We start from the raw sequence: 10,440 nt of genomic DNA, 5'->3' as shown, positions 1-10,440 counted from the left end.
GGGGTGGGTGGGATAGGTCAGAACTGTATGGGAGAGGCGGTCTTCCTCTTTTCGGTGCATAAAGGGAGGCAATCCAATAATTATATGGAGGGTCTTGCTATTCTCTATGCCCTAGAGCGGGCCTGGGAGCTGGGTTGTAGGAAGGTTATCTGTGAATCGGATTCACAATTTATTGTTAATTTGTTGACTGAGCAGAAGATGAGTGGGACTCATTGGCAGCTGGCAGCGATTGTGCATCAGATCCTTCAGATTAGTTCTTTAATGGAGCAGGTGTCTTTCATCCACATTCCCCGTGAATGGAATAGAGCGGCAGATTGTTTAGCTAAGTGGGCCTCAGAACATGATAGTGATTGGAAGCTTGAAGGATGGGAGCATCTCTCCCCAGAATATTGTCAAGTCTTGCAGAAGATTCTTGCTGAGGACATGGAGAGTTATGATGTTGACTGAGCTTGGTCTGGCCCTAGGGTTCTTTTTTTGAAGGGCCTTGGGGCTCTGGTCCTCCTTGCAATTTTTGGGTCTGATCTTCAATAAAGTTTTTACCCCTTTTATTCAAAAGAATGAATCTGATTTTTATATTGATATATACTATATCATAGTTTATTAATGTATAATTTAATTTTTTTTCAAAATAAAAATTGATATAAGTACATAAATTTTGAGAGGTGACATAATTAGAGAAATGTAGTTTCCTCGAAAGACATGCATCAAACCGTGTAGCATTAATCCATTTAAGAAGAAAAGAAAGAGTTGCAGAAAATAGCATGATTGTAAAAACTAGAACTTTGTGTAGCGTGGTGGCAGTATTAGACAATTCATTTGGCGATGCAAAATAGGAACCCCGTGCCTCACAAATTCACAAACACAAATATACTCTTTGCTGGAAACCAACATAAGTTTTGTCATCACAAATAGGAGCATCAACCTCACTTAATAAAGTTTAGTTTGTAGCTTTTGGCACAATCTTTGGTAAAGTTGTTTGGTTGTGGCATTTGTTGTATCACCAAGAATTGGTTCAAAAAAAGATTCGCAATGCATAACATAGGTTAAGATATTTTCTTTTAAAAGCAATGAGAAGAATCATGAGTATAATGATCAAATAAAGAACATGGGTGTACGTCAAAATATGACCATAATGGTAAAATTAACACTAGAGGAATATTCAATTTGATATGTATTCACAAGTCTTCGAACTATAATTTTGATGCGTTTTGAATACTTTAGTAAATAAGACTAAATCAAATGCTTATAACCAAGATCACATTTTCCCTTATTTATTTTTCAAGTCTCACAATAAATTTTCAATAAGAAACAATAAAAATAGACATTTTGTTAGATTTAGATACATGTTTTGAAAAAACAGTATTTGACTTAGAAACGACATTTTTCTCATATGACAATAGAGACAATAGAGCATATGTTTGCTTGATTTTGAATAAATACTTCAATACATAACATCCAATCAAAACTGAGAACACATTTTCTCTTGTTTATTTTCTAGGAGACTCTCACAATAGATTTTGAATGAGAAACAATAAAAAAAGACACTTTTTTTTTAATACATGTTTGACAAAATACTAGATTTGACTTTGGTGCAGGAGCACCCAAGAGACCAAAAACATGTTCTTAAATTTTGGTTGTCATTTCATTATTGGATCTTGTCACACAAATTGTTGCATTTCATCTTAAAGTAAGATGTGGAAAATGGAACTGTTTGACAGAATGTTGAAGTGTGAATCTTCTAGCAACCGCCACTGGTTGGTGTGAAGCCATCTTCACTACCATACGGCTTGAGTTTTTAGAAGAAGAATGAAGAAGCCACCAAGAGGAGAAAAAGATGGATTCAGAACTACAGGTCCTTGACCGGGGGCATATGAAGACAATGTTCACTATAACATTCACTTAGACTCTCTTAGTCTAAAGTTTGTGGATACAGAACAGTATCAGAGGACATCGAGCAATTAGGAAAAATGCATTCTTGGTTTGAACATTCTCTTGGACTCTACTGGCTTGTCGGATAAGCAATAGAGCAAATTTGACGATGGAGCAACTCGAATTTTGGTAATTACCACTTAAAGATGATTCAAAATCAAGATACAGCAGCATGGAAGCTATTTTGAAAAAGAAATGGAAAAGGCCAAATTTGTCTCTAAGGAAATAAACTACAGAGACATTGGGGTAACATCTAAAACGATGGCGTTCAAGTTACAGTGAAATTGGAGCTCCATAGCCACCGTATTTCGAATGGTTATTTTATAAGTCTGTAATTTTTATACTGGAAACTACAATCAAGTGGAGAAAAATGCAACGAGCAGGCTCTGCACCCTGTGATGATTTCAATCAACCCACCTAAGATATCCATACCACATAAACTCATCCTTCACCATCGTCTTGTTCAATTCCATCTCCATTGTCACAACAAAGCTGAGCTTTTCATTCATACCACTAAACTTCAAAACATCTGACTTAACTTGCACATTAACACCTTGGGGAGCTCTTATCACTGCCCTACAAACTGGATCCCATCTCCAACACTAGTCCTGGTGCAGTTCTATGAAACGTCATCACCTGTTTACCAGTCATCTTCCTGTCAAAAATAGCAGAAAAAGACGGGTAATTACACAGCAACGTTTATCTTAAGAGCAGGGTAGTGATGGCTCTGCAAACAGCTTTGTCAAAAGATTACACAGCAATATTTCATTTCGCTACCTATAAACATATTTTCTTTGGTTCTCCCCATCGAGTGATGGTGGTGTTTGCTAGCCCTTACTATATTTCTAGTCATGTCTGCAAATTAATAAAACTTCAATAACCATCTGAAAAAAATTGATCATGTCACTTTAATACTAAGGCCCCCTAGATCTCATAACAATATGATCTACATATAGAAATAGACAAACTGGATAAAATTACCATATTACATAGATAGAGTTGCTACTTGAAAAAAAATATAACTATGGAAGCAAAATATTTTTTTCTATTTAAATCAACAATACAAATATCTACAAATATTTATAGCTCAAATTACATATTTTTTTTTAAAAAAAAATCTACAACAATCTGAAGCTACAACCACAACTTCACAAATTTATAGAGTTGTACTTAACATTCTATTCTTCTATTTGTGAAGAATTACTTACTATTACACTCAACTCCTTATTCTTCTCCTCCCTATCATAAACTCTATTTTTGTTGCATATTCTCTCCCTCTATTAGAAAAACTCTCTATTCTGATTGTTGTGTAAACTTTCTTCATTTTTATCTATTTCTATCTCTACCAAAATTTTGTCTCATTTTAATATTCGAACTTATTTATTAGCATTTACACCTCTGCCAAAACTATTAACTGCTACTATAATGTTAGGGGAAAAGGGGCATGATGATCCCAAAAGAATTCCAACAACTGCCCTTTAATAGGTAGATGTTTGGATGGCTCAGAAGATAGACCGCCAATTCTATACTAAGTAGGTGGTTGGGTCCAATCATGAAGCTAGATGCTTACTTAGTGAGTTGTTAAACTTATAGAATAAATAGCTATAAGAAGTCTCACGATGAATCAATTTTCCTAGGAATATGGATGAGTTTCAATAGCCAAGGTGACTACAATTGACTATAAAAATCCCATATTAAGAAGGGGCTGACAAATATAAACTTTTGATACCATTAAATTGCTCCAATTTCATTTAAGAGACACATAATAGATCAAACAAACAAATACCTATAAAACCAAATGTAACTGTCAATTAGAGAGTATAACATATTGAATTGTACACAATATAATGAAATAAGATACCATAGTGATATATAATGTACAAGAAGGGCCTTATATAAGAAAAGTGAAAGATAAACAACATAAGATAATAAAAAATGTCAAAACCATATAACATGAGATAAAAAAAAGTATATGACCTAGGAGTTCCATAAGTAAACTTAATTTAGTGTGAATATCACCTTAGAGAGAACCAGATAGATAATGAACCTCTTTCACACCAATACCTATTCATTGTATTCTCTTCATTGTCTCAATAAAAGAAGACAGTTTTAAGAAAGAAGATAAGATGAGAAATTAAATAAAATGACTTTCAAATATTCAAATGAAAGAAGAGAATAAAGTATACAAATAAATAGTAACCAAAAGGGAAACTATAAAAAGAAATATCCAAAAGAAATTAACTCACTCACTTTTAAATATTAGATGATCATGTGTTAGGTTGTGAGTATTCCATTCAACCAAAGTAGGCCACCTAGGTGATCCTATAACATAACATGGGTAAATTTGGGATGTGAGAAGGATGAATTAGGTCAAAAGAGAGGAAAACAAAGTTTAAGGACATGTAAAAGATACTATTAAGGTGCTATAAAGGCTTCCATCAAAATGGAAAGCACTATGAGAATAAATGACCATGCCATGTGGGTTATAAGTTAGAACACCAAATCGTCATTGAACGTCTATATTTATTCATACAATTTTAGGTGCATATAAGCACTACTCTAAATAGTTTGTTTCATAATGATACATAATAAATAAAAAATAATGTGGAAGTGTATGCTTCACCATGCATAACACTAGATAATTATTGTAATAAGGATTTCTCAAAAAATTTAAGGTGCAACTTATCAAGCACACAAACATTAAGATCACATTCTCACCTTACATCTTTCTCAACAAATAATATCCAAATACTATTTAACCTATTACTTAGGTCAAAGGGTAAAGTAATAAACACACTCTATTATTACTAGCTAGTTCTATTAAATTAGTTAAGAAGGTATAAATAAAAAAGAGCATTGTTGTAATATTGGCAAATAAGTTATCTGTTCAATATAGACTTGACTTTTCTATTATTTTAATATTCATAAATCATATAGCTAAAAAATGTGAATTTAAACTCATCATAGAATAATTTAAATAATTACAAGCATTGCTCAACTTACACGCATGTTCTTACTATTTTCTTTTATTAGTTTCTACCCATGGCAGGAATATTTATGCATTCACTATGTTTTTAAATAGTGATTAAGCATTGTCTTTTCAACCAATCAATTTTTAGAATTTTTCAAACTAAAATAAATTTCTCTTTTTTCAAAAGTTAACTTGCTTGTTTTTTAACAAAAATTATTTAAAAAAAGATTTATTTGTGTTGTGATTGGTCCATATGAATTTCTATAGACATAAAATTTAATTTTTTGAAAAAAAAATACACAATTTTTTATGTACTATTACAATTAAAAGCTACAGAAATTTAATGCATCCTCATCAAAAAAAAAATTGAAGTTTATGCTCGTGAAGGATGCACGAGTGGAGTGCACATATTTTGTGGGGAAGCAAAAGATTTTGTACAATTCCATTGAATTATGAGATTTTGAAATCCAAGCCGTAGTATAATTGTCAACTTCACGAGTTATCCTGGGATAGTGAAGGTACATACATATCAGGGTTAAAGTAAATGCATGCGCATCAGCCTTAAATTAGGAGGCACTATGTTTAGCTTCGTACGTGATAATTTATATTTAGTTAAGAGGTATCTTGGATTTTGTACATGTTTTTCTGCTGCATAGCCATTTCTGGGAAAGCTGCGATTTGAGGGCAACTTTTAACTTAATTTCATTTTATAATTTTTTTTTAACAATTGGAAGATAAAATTTATAAACAAGAGTTGTGAGGCAGCATGAGTCTCTGCCTAGTGTCAAAAATAGGCAAAATTGATTTGTACAAATGCAGATGTTTGTGTAAAACATGGGGGAGGATGTTATTTTATTTTATAATATTATACAAGAATATTAAATATTGATATTAAAAACAATAATAACATTAATTGAAAAATAAATTCAATATTAACAAAAAAAATATTATATAAATTGAACATAAATACAATTAAATTCTGAAATAAATTAAATTTAAAAAATTAATACTATATAATTCAAGTAAAAAGTTCAAAATAAATTAAACTATATTAAAATTGATACAATTTACATTTTAACTTTTACATTAAAAAATACAAATAAAATCATAATAAAAAAGCTCAGGTAAAACCGGGAATAAATTGGCCCTGCGGAAAACTCCCTAACCCTAGAAACGTAGAGCGTCCAGCCATTTTTGGGGATCCAAACCCTAGCCACTTTGCCACCGTCGCATCCTATAATAACCTGAAATTTGACATCATTAACAAAACCCCTGCTAAAAATTCCTCTCCAATTACCCCAAACCCTCGTTAAAAATTCTACACCAAAAAAAAGAAGCTACCTTTGGCAAAATTTGGCTTCCATCATCGAGTGTTGCAATGCTTGAGTTGTCTTGCCTTTGGTGAATTGCAGAAATCTTTGAGCCGAATCGAATAGTATTTGTCGGCAGTCCTTGAGCCAGGGTTTGGAGAAGCTCTTTACGTACGCACATCATGGTCTTGCAGATCGATAGTCTTGGTGAGGCCGCTGGTTGTAGATAGCGTGTAAATTCTTTTCAGAAACACAGGTAAAAAAATTTAGAATTGTGAAATTAATCATAGTTTCGAAAAAAAAATTAACGGCAACAACCAATGATAAAAGCAAAAACTAATTTCATTTTAATTATTAATTCTATTAAATAGCAAAACATTAGAAAATGTGAGAAAAGCCAAAAAATAATTAAATGTGATTGGTTGTCACGGATTTCAAAGCAAATTAATAGGCAGAGATGAAAACATTAGTTTCCGCCTATAGATAGGATAGATTTAACTTTTCACGAAACAAAAAAAATTAAAAGTACTAAACAGAGAAATGAAATATTAAGCGGGGAACAGCAAGGAGACGGCTGCTGAAGTCGGGGAAAAAGCAACGGCAAAAGTATTATATTTCCCATCGCAAAGATTTGCAAGAAACACCAAAATTTGGCTTCTCTGCAATGGCATAGTTGTTTTGTGGGTCATCACCAGGCGAGGGACGCACGATCCATACATAGTGCAATTGACGCGACTGTGTATGGAAGTTTTTGCAGGATCTCTTTCAAAATACTACACACGAAGATTTTTACGCGTGGACGGCGCGAAACGATTTGTTTCGGGCTTCTACCAATAAACGGCATACCAATAAACGGTGGGATATTATCTGACCGACGAGAAAAATAGGATCGGTTTAAAATTTGTGAACAGAAAATTAAAGCGTTCAATCGTCTCGCATCGTTTTTAGAGGATGAGAACGGTTGATCGCCAGATTCAGCTCGTTCAATTCAAATAGTAGATTGCAGGGCAACCATGGCGACTTGGTTAGCAGTCAAATTAAGTAGGTCCTCCAGATTGAAGCCCTTGGTGGCCAATATATCACGATCAAATATACTGGTTGGTTTTGGATTTTTAAAAGATTTTTCTTCCTCTCTCCGTTGTGTTTTTGGGATTAATGTTTGTATCAATGTTTTCGATTTTATATTGCAATTTATGCAATACTTTGAATCATGTTGTTCATTGATTCCCGGAAAAAAAGTCACCTTCTTCAGGCACACCATACCACTAAGGTTTATTAAATAGCAAAACATTAGAAAATGTGAGAAAAGCCAAAAAATAATTAAATGTGATTGGTTGTCACGGATTTCAAAGCAAATTAATAGGCAGAGATGAAAACATTAGTTTCCGCCTATAGATAGGCGGGACTAATAAGTTTATTCTATATATCTTGATTACAATTGTTAGAGATTAGAAAGATATAATTTTTGTTATATGTATATTATATTTTTTTAATATGGTAATTAATAAAATTTTGTTAGTTATTAAAATTAGGTTCTTTTAAAATGGTAAATATTTTTTAATTAGTTTAATTTAAGATTATTATATTTTAAAATTTTATTATTGGTCATAATTTTGTTTCTAAAGTGATTGGTTCAAACACACTAACTTTGGGTAAAATTGTTACTACCATGGTTTTAGGTTTTGGAGCTAATTTTTATATCTATTTACAAAGATTCCAATGTATATAGTGACATGATAACTCAATCAACATATCATATAAATTTTGTAATAAATTTTGAATTTTAATTTAATTATGGATAAAATTTTAAAACATTATTAGTTATATTCTAGTAGCACTCATTTTCAATAATTAGAAATAAATCTTTTCAACCACGAGAATATTTTAACTAAATTTATCATAGTACCACATGTAGCTCTATTTATCCATTTATATGTAGCTATCTCTTCCTCTTTATCTCTACCTCTCCCTATATAATTATCTCTTTTTATCTAATTCTCTCTATATCTCTCTACTTTTATCTTTCCCTATACCTCTTATATCTCTTTATCTATTACTCTCCTCCTTCTAATGACAGGAACTTGACGCTTTGCGTCCTTGTTTACATTGGAAAGATCCAGAAATCTATTATAAATTTAAAACTTCCTCAAACAGTATAATTTTCAATACAAATTTTAATTGCATAAATCAGATCTTCGACATATTTTTCCCAAAATTTCATATATAATTTTGCTTACCTATCTTTCCAATTCCGTCCATTCTGATCCAAAAATTCGTGACTTTTCCACCTAGCTTTGTGATATGCATTTACTGCACCTGCAAATCCAGCAGTACATCTCGGTATAAGTGCCAAAACTGTAACAATATTGCTCTCCCATTAAAGAAAGAAAAGCAACCCATCGGATCATTCGTCTACCTGATAACTTAACCATTGCGTAAACTGGAACAATGAAAAACACGTCCAGGGCAAAGAAAGAATGATATTGAAACCCTAACACTGTGCAAAAGTGCAAGCCGTCTACATAACTTTGTGGGACAAGAAAGTATTCTCCTTCCTGAATGGGACGTGGTCTAATTACTGAAATAAGAGTGTTTTTATTTCAAAGGAAAGCCACTTCTTATTCTGCATTGTATGTATAAGATCATCATCATTTTACTTAGTGATAGAAATTTGGAGTTTCATGCCAACGCAGGAGGACACCTTTTTATGTTAGACCACCTGCAGTGCACGTGAAAATTCATCCTATTAGTCCTTATCATGCACTCAAAAACCCCACAGAAAAAGAGTTGGCATGTTGTACCAGATCTCACTGTGAAAAACAGGGCTGAATCTGTCCACCCTACAGTATTTCAAATAAAACCCATTTCATATCATACATTTATACTCTCCTACTAAATTATTTGCCAGATAAAGAGTATCCAGTAACATACCTGAAAATTCTGCACAAGGATGCCACGCTCTCAACTATGCCGAAGAGCAAAAATTTGAGCTGTAATTTTACAAGAGCTGCAATTTTCCGGCTTAAGAAGAGTTTCAAAAAGAAAATGGAAGTTCCGCTGCGCTAAGTTAAGAAAAGGATTCGCTTTGAGCTCAGGGGAAGTCACACCAGTCATAAGACAATATTTAAAACAATTTAATGGTAGTCGGTTAATTTATTGTGTGTCACAGTTGGGTTTTGGCAGTAAGCACAACATCAGCATTCAGTCTGAGTACATCATAACATGTGAGGCTTGTCACACAAAATTACTTTATACAGTATACCTCCTTCTCACTGGCAAATAGAACGGCCTTCGACACATAAAAAAAGGTATTCTACTCATGTGATATCACATGGCTCTGCTTTCAAGTCGTGTCAATTTTGACAAGAAAAGAAAATTTTACTTACTTTTACAGCGGATATTAGCAGGCTGGATCACAGGTCCGGAAATGGCTATAGCGTTTTGTGCTTCATTTGACGAGAAAAGAAAATTTTACTTACTTTCTCCCATCGCAGGCTGGCTCACAGGTCCGGAAATGGCTATAGCTGTTTCAGGTCTTTGTCAATGCGTATTGTGCTTCATTTTACAGCTGATATTTACAAAGAAAACACGTTTTGCAAACTGCGAAGTTTCCAGTATCATGTCCATGCTTGTTACGCATTGTTTCATTTTTAGCCATTTAACGTTGCTCATACATTCTAAATGTTTTCCTATTTTTATTGACCTCCTTAAGGATAAAAAAATGCGGTGAAACAAAAAGAATCCAATATGCTGAGTGTGAAGGATGAAACAAAAGGAATCCAATGCCAATCCAACAGCGTTCACTAGAGAGAAGGCTATGAAATCTTAAAACGAAGGAATGATATCTCCCAATATAAGAATGTAACCATAAAGGTACCCAAAAAATACAGACGGATAACATGACATCCTTAATGTAAAGATATAACATGGTATCCACAAGTGTCATATATGAAGAAATGATGCCTTTAGACGATAATGATCAATTTATATGAGGAATACAAGTGATTTATAATAAATATTATTAAATCATAATATAACAATACAAGCTCAATAAGTGAATCTAAAACTAATATTTGAACTACTATAGACTCCATATGCAGCTCTAAGTAAACATGGTGTATTAATATACGTTCAATAAGTACCAATGTTTACTCAATAAATGACATCACAATTTTAATATATCAAAATAAGTTTAAAAGTTCACTAAGTACCAATGTGGACTCAATAAAT

General features: G+C 32.7%; 1 long non-coding RNA gene across 1 annotated transcript; it reads right to left on the bottom strand.

Moving 5' to 3' along the window:
- Positions 1 to 1,391: 1,391 nt before the first annotated feature.
- On the bottom strand, positions 1,392 to 9,305 carry LOC131066748 (uncharacterized). The gene is made up of 3 exons (XR_009111715.1): positions 9,142 to 9,305; positions 8,448 to 8,929; positions 1,392 to 2,584 (listed from the first exon to the last, which is right to left on the bottom strand). It is a non-coding gene; the product is annotated as an uncharacterized LOC131066748 (long non-coding RNA).
- Positions 9,306 to 10,440: the final 1,135 nt, after the last annotated feature.

Source organism: Cryptomeria japonica, chromosome 9 (assembly GCF_030272615.1).
Source record: "Cryptomeria japonica chromosome 9, Sugi_1.0, whole genome shotgun sequence".
Classification (NCBI taxonomy): Eukaryota; Viridiplantae; Streptophyta; class Pinopsida; order Cupressales; family Cupressaceae; genus Cryptomeria; species Cryptomeria japonica.
This window is presented reverse-complemented; position numbering and strand designations above follow the sequence as displayed.